The sequence below is a fragment of the Sprattus sprattus genome (assembly GCF_963457725.1).
Source record: "Sprattus sprattus genome assembly, chromosome: 2".
NCBI classification, from domain to species: domain Eukaryota; kingdom Metazoa; phylum Chordata; class Actinopteri; order Clupeiformes; family Clupeidae; genus Sprattus; species Sprattus sprattus.
This window is the reverse complement of record NC_137921.1, coordinates 60,447,859-60,463,687: the sequence shown is the minus strand read 5'-3', so window position 1 is coordinate 60,463,687 and position 15,829 is coordinate 60,447,859. Positions and strand designations below refer to the sequence as shown.

Genomic DNA, 15,829 nt, shown 5'->3' with positions numbered 1-15,829 from the left:
ATGCTGGATGTGGTGGAAGACCTGCCAACACAACAGTCCAAGTGAACCAGTGGACTGCGAAAGATGAAATATTAATATAATATCCAAAAGAGGTGGCTTCAATGTTCAAGGCCTAAAGCCAGAGAAGGCTTGAACTCAGTGTCAGAGATGGATTTGTGCTCTGGGGAGCAAGAGTGGTTGTTCCATAGAAGGGGAGGACCACCCTTTTAAAACATCTATACTACACACACCCAGGCATCTCCAGGATGAAGGGCTTGGCACGTTCATACATGTGGTGGCCAGGAATGGATGCTGACATAGGAGAAGTACAGTCCTGCCACACATGCCAGGTAAACAGAAATGCTCCAGCTGCAGGCCTCTCCATCCCTGAGAGTGGCCAGAGACACCCTGGAGTAGATTGCATGTTGATTATGCCGGCCCTCACTTAGGCAGGATGTTTCTTATCGTTATCTATGCACATTCAAAATGGCTTGATCAGACAGTGCAAGAAGCCAAGTCACCATTGAAAAACTCAGACAGTGTTTTAGCACTCATGGCCTGCCTCAGACAATAGAAACTGACAATGGCACATGCTTCACAAGCCAAGAGTTCGAATCATTCCTGAAACAGAATGGTATACAGCACATAACATCTGAACCCTTTCACCCGGCATCAAATGGACCAGCCGAAAAAGCCTTGCAAACGTTCAAACAAGTTATTTAGAAAACTAAATGAGATACTTTGGAAACAAGAATAGCAAGATTTCTTTTCAATTACAGAATAACACCCCAAAGTATGACTGGAGACTGCGTTCCACACTGGATCTTCTGCTGCCCGATGTGAAGTCAAAGATTCGTAAGAAACAACTAAAACAGAAAGCATAACATGACTTACACAGCAAATGGAGAAGCTTCTCTCCAGGTGATGACGTGTACATTCGAAACTATGGTTACGGACCAAGGTGGGTCCCAGCCGTCATTGAGATGAACACAGGGCCGACAGGAGATGGACGCGCATGAGACGTCACATGTACCAGATCCGTAAACGTCACACTTCGATGACCAAGACATCCATGCCTGACATGACACTGGAGCCCATGAGTCTTCAAGTTCCAGAAAACGCAGCTGAGGCTTTGACCAGGCACTCTGCTGTTCCAGCATCAGTGGGAGGGGAAGGGAGTGATCCTACTGAAACAGCCAAGGTTCACCCCACAGCTGAACCGCCAGACGCAAGTGCAGACTCATCACCAGTGCTGCAACGCTCTGAGCGCACAAAAAAGACTCCAACTCATCTGAGAGACTTTGTGAAATAGAAGTGAGCTCCCTCAAGAGCAAGCAAGAATGCGCTCTGGGACTCACTGGAAGGATGGTAGTCCACCCACCTTCCTAGTAATTGTTTTCTGATGTTTGTAAAAAAAAAAAAACAATGCACAACACCTGTAAACACTGTCATTGATGTATAGGCTAATGATACTTTCAGTTAAAAAGTTGACATCTGAACATCTATTTTAAGATAGTAAAAAGTGTTATGATTATATTTAGATTATCTTGATAGTTAAATCATACAGGATGATTTGTCAGAATGTTACCGTCTACAGTATATAGTGAGTAGTTAAGGTAACCGTTAATGTTGAAGCTGACCAGAGTAGTTTACTCTTAAGGGGGGAGAAATGTGGTTTCCTGATTATCTGGTTCATATACAGTACTGTACAAAAGTTTTAGGCAGGTGTGAAAAAATGCTATGAACTAAGAATGCTTTGAAAAATGTAAAAAATAAATGTTTATTTTTTATCTATTTACATGGTAAGACTGAGCACAGCAACAAGACACAACGTAGTTATACTGCATCAGCAGGGTCTCTCCCAGACAAAGATTTCAAAGCAGACAGGAGTTTCAAAATGTGCAGTTCAAGCTCTTTTGAAGAAGACGTTGAGGATCGTAGACGCAGTGGTCAGCCAAGGAAACTTAATGCAGCTGATGAAAAACACATCAAGCTTATTTACCTTAGAAATCGGAAGATTTCAAGCAGTGGCATCAGCTCAGAACTGGCAGAAACCAGTGGTACCCAGGTACAGACAAGGCCAAGTGACTGAACTTAGCAGGGAAACATAGAAACTGGGGTGCAGAAACATGGCAGAAGGTGCTCTGGACTGATGAGACAAAATTAGAAATATTTGGCTGTAGAAGAAGGTAGTTTGTTCGCCGAAGGGCTGGAGAGAGGTACAATAATGAGAGTCTGCAGGCAACAGTGAAGCATGGTAGAGGTTCCTTTCCAGTTTGGGGCTGCATTTCTGCAAGTGGAGTTGGACATTTGGTCAGGATGAATGGTGTCCTCAATGCTGAGAAATACAGGCAGATACTAATCCATCATGCAATACCATCAGGGAGGCGTATGATTGGCACCAAATGTATTCTGCAGCAGGAACATAACCCCAAACATACAGCCAATGTCATTAACAACTATCTTCAGCTTAAAGAAGAACAGAAAGTCCTGCAAGTGATGGTATGACCCCCACAGAGCCCTGATCTAAACATCATCGAGTCTGTCTGGGTTTACATGAAGAGACAGAAGAATTTTAGGAAGCCTACATCCACAGAAGATCTGTGGTTAGTTCTCCAAGATGTTTGGAACAATTTACCAGCCGAGTTCCTTCAAAAACTGTGCGCAAGTGTATCTGGAAGAATTGATGCTATTTTGAAGGCAAAGGGTAGTCACACCAAATATTGATTTAATTTAGAATTTTCTTCTGTTCCTTCACTGCATTTTGTTAATTTATGAAGAATTGATGAAAATAAACTGTTAACACTTCCATTTTTGAAAGCATTCTTAGTTTACAGCATTTTTTCACACCTGCCTAAAACTTTTGCACAGTACTGTATATATTATTGAAATACCATCCCACTCCATCAGGAGGTACAGTTAACCCTTGAGGTTAGCTAGCTGTTGACTTGACTATGTTAGCAGTGTAGTTTTAGGATTGCAACTGAATTTCCATTCCGTAAGGCAAGAACATCCAAATAAATCACTGTCTTGTTGAATTGTCCCATTATCAATGTCATTAACTTTATTTTCATATTCATGTTTTGGTGATGTGGTAGAAAAGTAGTTTGTGTAAACATGTAGGCCTACTACCATTACAATATATCCACACTTAATATTTTTGAAGGTTCTAGCAGCTTGAATTATCAACATCAAGATCACCTACTTGAGAATCTCAGCATTGGGATAGGGAAAGTCACCTGGAGGTGGTAGTTATTGCTTCTGAAGCTATTGTTTATAACACACGACACTGACAGATGTGAAACCTAGCAATTGCAGTTTCCATTTCGAAAGGTAATTTTAAAATGGTCAGTTTTTTTCATTCCTGGACCTAATGAACCTGCCGTGCACAACGGCTGCCATAACAAACCGTAAACAACAGCATCGTAAACCCGACAGCTGAAGTTACCCAAATGTTCTTTACGTTTGATTTGCTTGTCTTTTATGTTTAATTTTCTTCACTTGCGTTTTCTATTTTCTTTTTGTGATTCATTTTTAAGGATCACAGTTCAGGGTAGGAAGGAGGGACTACATTTATGTATGGCCAACTAGTAATTGATTTATAACTTAACACTAGCCACAAATTAAATCTGACAGAATACTAATACATTCGATTAAGGGCATTTGACTACTCACATAACTTTAACAACCATCACTTCATGTTGCTAAGTGTCGTAGGTATGGTAGCCATGTTTACATTAGTTTAGATCAACCTCATATTAAGATATTTACACGTCGAAACGCTGACTATTAAAAAACGCAAATGTCATCACGTGCTAACAAGTTACCATCATATCGTCTGTTTCATGTAGCTTGCAACCTGGATGCAGCTAACTGTTACGCACATGCAAAATTAGGTTGCTCTGAGCTGAAATGCAAACATTTGTTGCACATTGGACTTGCAAAGCAGTATTGTGTTGCACGTGTAACTAATGTTACCAACTTAAAACGGATTGTTAGCACTGCATTGCTGGAAAGAGAGAGGTTGTTTTAATTACGTACCTGTCAAATCGATTAGCTGTCAGATCTCCAAATGTCTAGCAACTTCACGCTAGCTAGCCAGCTAGCTAATTTCTTGCTTGCTAGCGAAAAAGCAACTAGCTTACTAACATTACCTGATGAAACGATTATTTATCTGCATACATTCAGATGCAAACACTGAAAAACCAGATTGCGCTCCTCAGCAGACCGCTTTCAGAACGATATGATAATTTTGTCAATAGAAAGTCGTGATTAACAAAAAAAGTTTAAAACACATTTTGAGACATTATACTGGTTGGAAATGAACAACCCTGCAATTACAACTACCCAGTTGATGGCTGCCTAAAGATATTCCCTACCTAAAACGTCCCACACATCGTCTGTTGTGTTTCCATTGGTTGATTCCTTCCAAAAATATCTTTAAAAATGAATACTTTTCCAGCCGTAACTTGTTTGTATTGCATCAATTGTTAAAACAAGCTGCTTAAAAGCATTAATTCTCGCGTTGGTGTCTGCCCACCGCCATTTTCAACCTTTACACAAATAAACAGGGCAATGTCGTACAAGCACGTACCATGACGTCAATGAAGCGCGCTCACGCGAAATAGTGCACTACTAGTGGAAGGGCTGCACAGTACAGCTCATAGTACATACCGCTCCTTGCTCCCTCCTATATCTATGGTCCTACTCGGTGCACTTGTGGCCTTCAGGTTTTCGTTTGCGCAAGCATTTCCACCCAAATATCTTATTCTGCAGATTTATTCTGCTAGTTTTCTTCTGAAAACCTGCAGAGATGTCACTGAACTTCTTCCATGACTCATAGCTTAATCCAATTATAAGAACGGGATGCTTTTAAAAATAATGTCTTTTTGTGACTTTGATATAATATTTCTGTGTGTTAGATTGAGTGTAAACTATTTAAACTATTTTTCCATCAGAGGTTTTTGAAGTGAAAAAAATGAAATGCTTCAAGACCAACAATAAACACATGCCTGTTAAATGTATCACTTAGTGTTAAAATACACTTTAAAACAACTGGGATATATCTCTGTTAATTTGCAGCCAGCGGATACAGAAGAAAAACGGCATTCCCCAAAACTGTAAGAGTTGTGCTAGAGTCAAGTGAGAAGCCCAGGGATTCTAGTGTGATGATCAGCATGCCCACCTCCTGTGTCCAAGGGTGTGGGCTAAAGTCCAGTGTGTGCCTGTGCACAATAATAGTTCTGTGCACAAGAAGACATTCTGTCATTTGATATAAAAGCAGTCCCCAGCGAAACTGATGCAAATGCCATTCGCTACCAAATGTTATTTACACTGTTATCTTCTCATAAAACCAACTTGTTTGACTTTTCAATTCACCCATAGATTTCTGCTTTGTACAATAATGTTTTCTTGCATAGCACTGCTGATTCAATTTTTAAAAAAGGACCAACGCGCTACACGCCCGGCTGTGCTCAACGACTACAGACCGGTGGCCCTCACATCTCACGTCATGAAGACACTTGAGCGGCTGGTTCTTCGTCACCTGAGACCGCTGACTGAACATGCACTTGACCCCCTGCAGTTCGGGTACAGGGAGAGAGTAGGAGTGGATGATGCTGTCCTCCACTTGCTTCACCAGGCCTACTCCTACTTGGACGAGCCGGGAAGTCAAGTGAGGATTTTGTTGACTTTTTGAGCGCTTTTAACATCATCCAGCCTCTCCTACTTGGAGAAAAGCTCGAAAGGATGGGGGTGGATCCCTTCTTTACTTCCTGGATTACGGACTACCTAACAGGACGGCTGCAGTTTTGTTCATAGTTGTGAGTAGCACTGTGGCTCCGCAAGGGACTGGGCTGGCTCCGTTCCTGTCCACCCTCTACACGTCAGACTTCAACTATAATTCTGAGTCCTGTCACGTCCAAAAAATATTCTGACGACACGGCTATAGTGGCGTGTGTGAGGGAGGAGCAGGAGGTGGAGTACAGGAATGGCCTACTTCTAAACACCAGCAAGGCCAAGGAGTTGGTCATTGACTTTCGTAGGTCTAAGCCACTTCTGCAGCCTATTACAATTCAGGGCAAGGACATCGCGTTGGTGCAGACCTACAAGTTCCTGGGGGTGCATCTAGACGACAAGCTGAACTGGTCAGCTAACGCAGGTGCGACATACAAAAAGGGACAGAGCAGATTGTTCTTCCTGAGGAAACTAAGCTCCTTTGATGTATGCAAAGAGATGCTGCGAATGTTTTATCAATCTGAGCGTGCTCTTTTTTGCTGCAGTCTGCTGGGGAGGCAACGCGTCTAGAGGGACACTGGGCGGCTGGACAAACTGGTCAGAAAGGCGAGCTCAGTGGTGGGGCAGAACCTGGACTCACTGGGGACTGTGGTTGAGAGACGGATGCGGGGCAAGCTCTTGGCCATCATGGGCAATGTTAATCACCCCCTCCACCATGTCCTGGCAGGACAGTCCAGCAGCCTCAGTAGCGGGCGGCTCAACACGATACGTTCAAGGACTGAGCGACATAGGAGGTCCTTTGTCCCAGCTGCCATTAAACTTTGATTATTATGCACTTTACACCATACATCCTTCATCCTACACTGTACACAGCTGAATTGTATTGTTTGTATTGTATCATATTGTCTGTATATATTGTTTGTAATTATTGTAAATATGAGAGAGCTGCAAGATCCCAGAATTATCCCACAGGATTAATAAAATATTTATCTATCTATCTATCTCATGACATGCTTGTCTCAGAGTATATAGGGTATTATCCTAATATATAGGGTGCAACTGTGCTGGCCTCAACTTTTTGGTTTGGGCACACAACGATATTCCTATTGTCACAGAAAGTGGGAAGGGAAAGTAAATGAGTTGCCCCCCCAGTGGTAGCGCCGCTTATTCTGGACAAAAGGAATGGGATTCTCCATAGAGATGTTGTCATGATTTGGGACCTCCTAGCCTCTAGAAGCCGCCAAGCAAGATACTCTATCCCTGTTGTGTTTGTGTTTTTGAATCTTCTGAGAGTTAGAACCTTTTTCTGTTTTTGGAATTTTCTATTTTTGTTGGTGAAAAAAAATCATGACAGATGTTTTTAGAAAAAAAAACACATCTCAGGCAACAATGGCTTCCTTGTCATATATGCTTTGGGATAAACTTAATTGATTATGGTGATCATAGATTTTTTTTCAGATTCAATTTGAAGTTTCAAGAATTTCTTCAAGAAGTTTTTTGTTATAAAAAAAGGACTGCATGGTTATACCCATGATCAGTCAGGGCAGGTGGAGCAGTGGAGAGATGACAAGTAGTGTCAGGGCCAGCATGAAGGAAAAGGAATTTGCAGTGACAAGCAGGGAAAATATTGTTTACTTGATTGTTTGTATATTTTGTTTTCATCTAACTGTGAAAATGTCAAGCCACGTTTAGTCTTTTTTTTTTTTTTTTTTTAAGAATAACTCAATTACATTTTTTTAGGAGCACATTTTCTTTCCGTTTAAGGTCACTGAAGCACCAGCTAGGAAACTTGCTAGCACTGAACCCAGTGACGGAGGACTAGCCTGAGCCTCTATGGATTTTGAAAGGAAAAATAAACATTGGGCCTCATTCTCGACAGCAGTTGGGAAGGATTTCAGAAGGAACTCCACTTCGGTGGATTTAGGAAAACATTTGCCATTCTTCATAGTTTTTTCTTCTGTGCTTTCTTCTGAACTTCAGACGACTTTTAGAACGCGAAATAGCAGTCGTAACTCTGCCGGAATCTTCTCAAATGCGATTCCACGGGCCATCTTGTGGTTATTTGAGGATTCGCGTTGAGGAATGACATTTGAAAAAACTCCGTGTTAAAAGGGTTAACGGTTGAATTTGTGAGAACCCATTGGTAATTGCGTTCACGTCAACTCTACAGATATCCTCGGATTAAAATAATTATAATAATAATAAATACGAGAATATTTGTATCATTAACAATTACGTTTTACTTTGGACAAAGGGTCTGCTAAATGACTGAATGTGAATGTAAATGTACATGAACACTGCAAATGTAAGTGAATAAATAAATAAACACTAAACCCAATCACTAAGAACTGTCACTGCACTTACTGCTATTTATACGCCTACTCGTGACCTGTCTTCACACTTATGGTAGCCATTTTTCGATTTTTTTTTTTTTAAAGTGACTTCTTAAATGTGTTTTACGGACTTCGGAAGTTCAACGTAAGAAAATATCTCCATCTTATTAATAAACACCTGTTACGAGTTGCTTTCGTGTGGATTTGGGAAATTCCGACAGTACACTTGGCTATGGCTGCGTGCCCTAATAAGGAGCTGGTGGGGCGTGTATGTATGCAAATCCACTTTCACGAGAACGCGAATCAATCTAAGAAACTAATCCGAAGGAACACAGCTGAGAAGACTTCGGCTGCTTATGAACACATTTTTCAAGCGTGCGGGAATGCAGCGGAAGGGTTTCTCTTACGTTGTTTTTGCGGAGTCGTGTAAGTAACATTTCTGAAGAATTACAGAAAAAGATTGAGAATGAGGCCCATTGATTTGAAAAAATGGTTTTCTGAAGAAATGTTTCTTGGTCGGTAGCTCATTTTGTGTACCAACAGCAACCAGACCCAGGTTTTACACACATTCATTACAAGCTTACAATGAAATATTGACTTTCACAGTCCCTGCCAAACGCCCTCAAAACGTTCTATGTATTGATTTCATTGGCCTTTAACACAGTTGAGAAGAATTTAAGAAGGAACTTCTTCTGAACTCCATTCATGAAAGTTTTCTCATCTAGGATTTGTTCTGAACTTCAGAAGTCTTTCAGAACGCAAAATAGCAGTCGTAAATCAGCCAGAGTTTTCTCAAATGCAATTGCTACTGGGCCGCTCTGTGTTAGAAGTGTTTAGGGCTGAATTTATGAGAAATCGTTGGTTATTGCGTCCACATCAACTCTACAGACGTCCTCGGATTTGTATTATAATTATAATAATAATAAATATGAGAATATTTGTATCATTAACAATTATGTTTCACATTTATAGGCATGATTCTACGAGGCATCGTGATGTCATAAAATAAATTAAAGGACTACACCAGGATAATTGTTTAAATCCGAGGATCTCTGAGGATGTCACCAACGATTTCTCACAAATTGAGCATTAACACTATCTTAAAAACACTTTCTTAAATGCGCTTCCTTAAATAAGGAATCACATTTGAGAAAACTTTTGCCGAATTAAGACTGCTATTTTGCGTTCTGAGAGTCTTCTGAAGTTCAGAAGAAATCCCAGATGAGAAAACTATCGAGAATGGCAAATGTTTTCCTAAATCCACCGAAGTTCAGAAGAAAGTCCTTCTTAAAGTCTTCTCAACTGCTATCGAGAATGAGTTTTCTCATCTGGGATTTCTTCTGAACTTCAGAAGACTTTCAGAACACGAAATAGCAGTCGTAATTCTGCCGGAATCTTCTCAAATGCGATTCCTCAAATAACCACAAGATGGCCGATGGAAGATTTTCTTTATTTTATTTCATTAAATAAAGAAAAGGACTACACCAGAATGCTAATCCAGACTATTCTCATTTGTAGATCGACGTTGGTGGAATGAACTGCCTAGCTAGCACTGTATACCAGAGCAGGCGCGTCCCTCTCTACCTTTAAGAAGCTTTTAAGACCCAACTCTTCAGAGAGCACCTCCCTTCCTAATTGTCACTGCGATTAGTGCTTCACTTGCACTTACAGCAGTTGCATTCCTGCACTTCTTTTTTTCTTTTCTACCTCGTTTTTCTATTTCTTATGCAAAGTAGTATTTATTGTTACACTAGGTCTCTATTGCTCGAAACTTGACTGTTATCTCCCCTTGTACGTCGCTTTGGACAAAGGCGTCTGCTAAATGACTGAATGTGAATGTAAATGTACACGAACACTGCAAATGTAAGTGACTAAATAAATAAACACTAAACCCAATCGCGTTTAAATAGCCATAGCGGAATAGAATGGACACATATACATCCTGCAGTACCTCCATGTCTGCACCGGTTAAGTTAAATCTGCGTTTTTTGCTCGCTTTACGCTTAGACATGACTCGCCTTACAAGGTGCTTTCGTGTGGATTCAGCACAGCACACGTTTCTACGGTTGCGTGCCCTAATAAGAAGCTGGCGGGGCGATATGTATGCAAATCCACTTTCACGAGAAAGCGCATCAATTTAAGAAACTAATCCCGGGGAACACAGCTGAGAAGACTTCGGCTGCTTATGAACGCATTTTCAAGCGTGCAGGAATGCGGCGGAAGTGTTTCCCTTGCGTTGTTTTTACGAAGTCGTGTAAGTAAGAAACATTTCAGAAGAATTTCAGAAAATGATCGAGAATGAGTCCCAATGTCTGACATTTTGCTCCGATCTCAGGTATGTCTTTAAATGTCTCAAAAATGACCTTTCCACCAAAGCAGTTGAGACAGGCATCGTCATTAGAACTTTCATTATATTGTGAACATTTAAGAACATCTCCACTGTCTCTCTTAAGATTGTGCACAGATCAGAATCAGTTCCCTGTTGCATCGGTGTATTGCGCCAGCTCGAGTTCCAGTTCGACCACTACCAAGTCCAGACTGGGCATCGCCATGATAACTCAGTGACAGCTTAGTTAGGCTCCATTGCCTCCTGTTTTATTGAGGTGTTAAAAAGTTCAATTAAACTGCATTGCTTATTTATATTGTAAACATTTTAACATTATTCAATTTACTTTCAAGTTCATTACTGGCCTCAATATGCTACTAATACTAAACTAATACTAAACTAACAAAACAAAACAATCTTGTGCCATTGCTAGGGTATGCTGTGTGCATATTTTGTGTACAGGTGGGTGCGCCTATACAATATATTCACTGTTGTTTCTTATCACCTTGTTAAAAATTGAAACAATTCGAAAAAATAATAATTATGATCACCAAAATCAATTAAAAAAGTTATATTTAACTAAATAAAGTATCTCAAACAAAACATATCATAATCATAACACTTACTGGACATCTTCTCTATGGAGAATCCCATTAATTTGCCCTGTGCCGAATGCTACCACCAGGGGGCGCCTCCATTACTTCTACTTATTTTCTTCTTCATTGCACATAGGTCAACATAAACATTGGTCTTGTAACACCATACAAGGGAAAGAAATTACAAAATGTCTCGATCCAGCCCAGTACCTCCATGTCTTTGCCCATGTCATGTTGTGTTTTTCTTGTGCTCTGTTCTCTCACCTCTCTAATGTGCCTGGAGTATCTGGATCTCAGAGCTGTGTTCAGTAGGGTCAAAGCCATCTATCTTCCTCCACACAGACCATATGACTTGTGATGAAAAAAAACTTCTACTGCTTTGACTGCTGCACTTGTCAAAGGAAATCTATGGAAATGATCTATTGTAAGCCTGAAAAACATATAGGCGTACCATCCGTTGAAAGGCTAGCCTACACATCTCTCCTGCCAAATATACAGTGCCACTTGAAAGTATGTGAACCCCTTGAGCACTTAAGAGTTTTCTGTTGTTTTACCATGATTTTTCATTTTTTTCATCACCAATTTTCCATAGATGAAATGTCAGGTCTATGTTTATCATTTGCGTACTTGTTTAGAGGGAATTGTTTGAGTAGCCAAAAAACTACATGAAACATGGAATTAGTGTATTTTCAAAAGTAAGTGAACCCCCAGCTGCATTGGTAAAGTCAAGCAGGTAACAGATTCGGTGAAACATATTTGGGTGCTTAATTAGTCAATTAAGCAAACCAATCAACTGAGACATGCTTAGGAAAAGGGTTGGGCAACACAGATTAAAAGAGAGAGGAAACCAACCAAACTACTGTAGTGCCAAGTTGAAATGGAGGGCATTTAACATGACCGCATATCTGCCTAGAAGTGGACGCCCATCAAGACCATCACCAAGAAGCACCAGAAGAAGAATAAATCAGGTAAAAGTCAACCCACACATGGTCTTGATGGGCGTCCACTTCTAGGCAGAGATGCGGTCATGTTAAATGCCCTCCATTTCTAAATGATTTGTCTTGGATGGCTGGATGGAGCTGGAATCTTTTGGAGATGGTCTTATAGCTTTCCCAAGACTGATGGGCTCTCAGAACCTTCTTCCTGATGTCCTTGGATATCTCGTTTCCTCTCGGCATTGTTGATCTGTGTGGGTACCACTGTTCCCTCTAAGCTGCGCGCCTGCGCAATCGCGCACTGCTCGCACATTCTCAGCGCACAAGAAAATCTATGCTGCGCAAAAAAAAAAAATCACCATAAACGTCTTAATTAATATCAAATATTAGACCTAATCTAATCTAATTAATTCGACCAATAATGTGTTTTTTGTACCATTTTCAACGTAACACAGTGAGTGACAGGTGTCCTGCCAATGATAGATACGGTTTACCTACGCTACGCAGCCAATCATAACATTGACATATTATGTGCACTGCCCATACATGAGGTTCTCGGCTACGTCATCACTGGTTGCGTGCGCAATTTCGAGGCAGAAAGAAGCAAGTTAACGGTAAAGTGGATGAGAAAGCGGTCGAAGAAATGTCATGAAGGCAAAAGGTGTTGCTGTGTTGTGAACTGTACTAACAGAGTTGGCAATGGGATAAGGATGTTCAGTATACCCAGGAAAAGGCATCCATTTGCCATGAACAGAAGGTGGTTATGCGTTCACGCTATAAGAAGGGCGGTTTGAGGTCCAGGTGGTCCACAAGGAGAAGAACGTATGCAGTGCACATTTAATAAGTTGTTTGTTAGAGCTAGTTATCTTTGATCAAGTGTAAAATGAACACTGCATGACCAGTCAATGTCCATGTTCACGTTAATTCATCAATTACCGTTAAACTGTTCAATCGTGTAGCTTTGGTTCAGTAAAACAGTTGGTAACTAGAACCTAGCTAGCCGATAGCACGCTAGCGGTAGCTAGCAATGCTAGCTCTAGTTAATGTTGTTATGATATGTCAGTTTGATAATGAATTCGGTAATATCCCATTTCAACTTCGATGCAGATTGTAGATCAAGCAAGGGTCAGGTTTACTATATCAATCAGAAAAGTTGCAGTTTGCTTGTTGAGTCGCAGCTAACTAATACCGTTGCTAGCATGCATGTCAGAGAATCCTTACAACAATTTTCCATTATATGCTTGCAAGATACTTTTGTGCGCTTGCTCTCTCTCGATGTGGCGTTCAATGTTAATCAATAAATATTGAGAAATAAATAATTGTTCATCTGTCATGTCTTATTTACATGTACCCAGGCATCGTGGGTTCAACAATGTACAAGGTTACGTTTGGGAATATGTTGAGGGTGTGTGCAAGCATTCATGGCAACAGAATAGGGATCGGTAAGCTAAATAAGTAATAAACCATACATTTAAACTGGGCTTTCTGTATTCATTTGTATTAGGGTAGATGGCTTTCTGCCGCGGATTTGCGCGCGTAGCCTTCAATGTTTACAAACATGTTTACAAGTATACAAGAAACCCATGTTGGTTAGCTAGCTAACAACAATACGGCGGAGTTAAAGAGACATGGCGAAACGAACGGTCAGCGACACACCCACTCACCAAGCCAAAGTAAAAAAGAAATACTGTTCTTTTAGGATGGAATGGCTGTCGGAGTATGTGCAAATAGAAGAGCAAGCGGTGAAACTGGGTGAGATTTTTTCTTTTTCGAGTGAGAAAGGTCTAATCTGCAAAACATCCAACGAAGCCAAAGTAGCAAATGAGCTTTCAGCGGGAAAGGTGTGGACTGAATGGAAGTTGGACTACCTCAAGCGTCACATTCAGCAGAAAAGTCATTTGAAAGCCGTTGGAATTGTACGAAGATTCAATGTGGGACAGGGGATTGGTACATTATTGCGGGAGAGCGCAAAAGACCGAGAGAAAAGAAACGAGCTGTCACACAAAACAAAATCTGACCCCCAGCAAGTTAAAATTCTCATTGACGATGTTTTACTTGCCATCAAAATGAATGCATCAATGCTGTCAGTTCAACAAATCCACAATCACATGGCAAAGTATGTCAGTATACCAGAAAGCTGGCAAAGCAAAAACTATGCATTTGAATTTGTGAACTCAATTAATGCTATAGTGCAGAATGAGACCATGTGCAATGTTAAAAATGCACCCTGGCATACCCTGATAGTAGATGAGAGCACAGACATATCAGTACACAAAATGCTAGTCCTCTATATTAAATACAGGGAGGAAAATGATGTTAACTATAAAACTGTGTTTGGTGGCATCCATTGGAGAAGTGAGAAGGACAGACGTGAAAAATAAGGTAAACTTAAAATCAAAATGTGTGCATATTCTAGTGACATTTATTCATATTTTTGATTTATGGATATGAATCATTAAATGCTGTTACTACAAGATCATTTATGGGTAGTGGAAATACTAATAAAAAAAACTGTAATTAGATATTTTACAGACCAAGAGTTACAGGAATTTCCACTGTATCACAAGCACATGTCATTGAGCAAAATGTGAATGTGTCAATGTGAACCAAATGTTATGTCTGAAAGGTGTTTATGTCTCATTTCTTCCAGAAGAGGACCCTCAGCCAGGCCACAACTGCACCACAGCCAGGCCAAAGCAGGACTCTTCCCATGGCCAAAGCAGTACTCTCACATTTAACATAACATACAACATACTATACATCTCATGATTTATACATCAACAAGATTTTTGTCTTTTTCATATTAAGTGGGCCTATACATCTCATGAATTATACATCATCAAGATTTTTGTGCCAAATCGCTTATATTAAAAGCAAACTAATGAAAATTGCTGCTGTAATTTGATTATTTTAATAAGCCATGTAACTTGCTATGATCCAAAGTTTTGAACAGGTGTGATACTGGTGTGTGGCCACAGTGTGCACATCTGATGTCACAGTGGTCCTATCGGCTAACGCAGGCTCATGATCGTTTTCGGCAGGTTGCGTGATTGCGAATTGCTCACAGCGCTGAAAAGTGTGCTCAGAAAAAAAAAAAAATGCTCAGTGCCGAAAAAAATTAGAGGGAACATTGGTGGGTACACCTTGGCACTACAGTAGTTTGGTTGGTTTCCTATCTCTTTTAATCTGTGTTGCCCAACCCTTTTCCTAAGGATGTCTCAGTTGATTGGTTTGCTTAATTGACTAGTTAAGCACCCAAATATGTTTCACCGAATCTGTTACCTGCTTGACTTTACCAATGCAGCTGAGGGTTCACTTACTTTTGAAAATACACTAATTCCATGGCTACTCAAACAATTCCCTCTAAACAAGTACATGCAAATGATAAACATAAACCTGACATTTCATCTATGGAAAATTGGTGATGAAAAAAATGAAAAATCATGGTAAAACAGAAAACTCTTAAGTGCTCAAGGGGTTTACATACTTTCGAGTGGCACTGTATGTAACTGTAGCTTCTCATCTGATCTGTTATTCTTCTGTTGTGAATCAACCACATCAATTTGGCCTACAATGTCTTTTTATTTATTTGTTATTATTCAGATGACTATGTTACTTTGTGTTTAAAGTAACACTATGCAACAATTAGACACTTTTTGAGATACAGCTTTACTGCCAAAAAGTGCCCCTATCACTGACACACACACACACACACACTCTTAGCAGTACCCCATTTGATAACTATTGCATGTTTTATTTTAACTATGTATACATTAAAGGGCCTTTAAAAAGGTAGGCCTAATAGAAAGTGTTACCGAAAGTTGTATTTAGACAAAATCTAAAGCTACTTAACCTACACCTACAGACGGAATAGCAGTAAAGGCCATATGATCAATCATCGTAGCTGCTGGTCACATCCTCCTG

At 40.3% G+C, this 15,829-nt stretch overlaps 1 protein-coding gene across 2 annotated transcripts in view; it reads right to left on the bottom strand.

Annotated features, from left to right (window-relative positions):
• Positions 1-4,499, bottom strand: part of ncoa1 (nuclear receptor coactivator 1) — a 62,064-nt gene extending 57,565 nt beyond the window's left edge. The window contains exon 1 of one of the 2 annotated variants that reach the window (XM_080832498.1): positions 4,021-4,499. The gene's annotated coding sequence lies outside the window, so the exon portion shown is untranslated. The remainder of the gene's footprint in view (positions 1-4,020) is intronic. The other variant, XM_080832497.1, reaches the window with a different exon arrangement.
• Between the last annotated feature and the right edge of the window lie 11,330 nt (positions 4,500-15,829).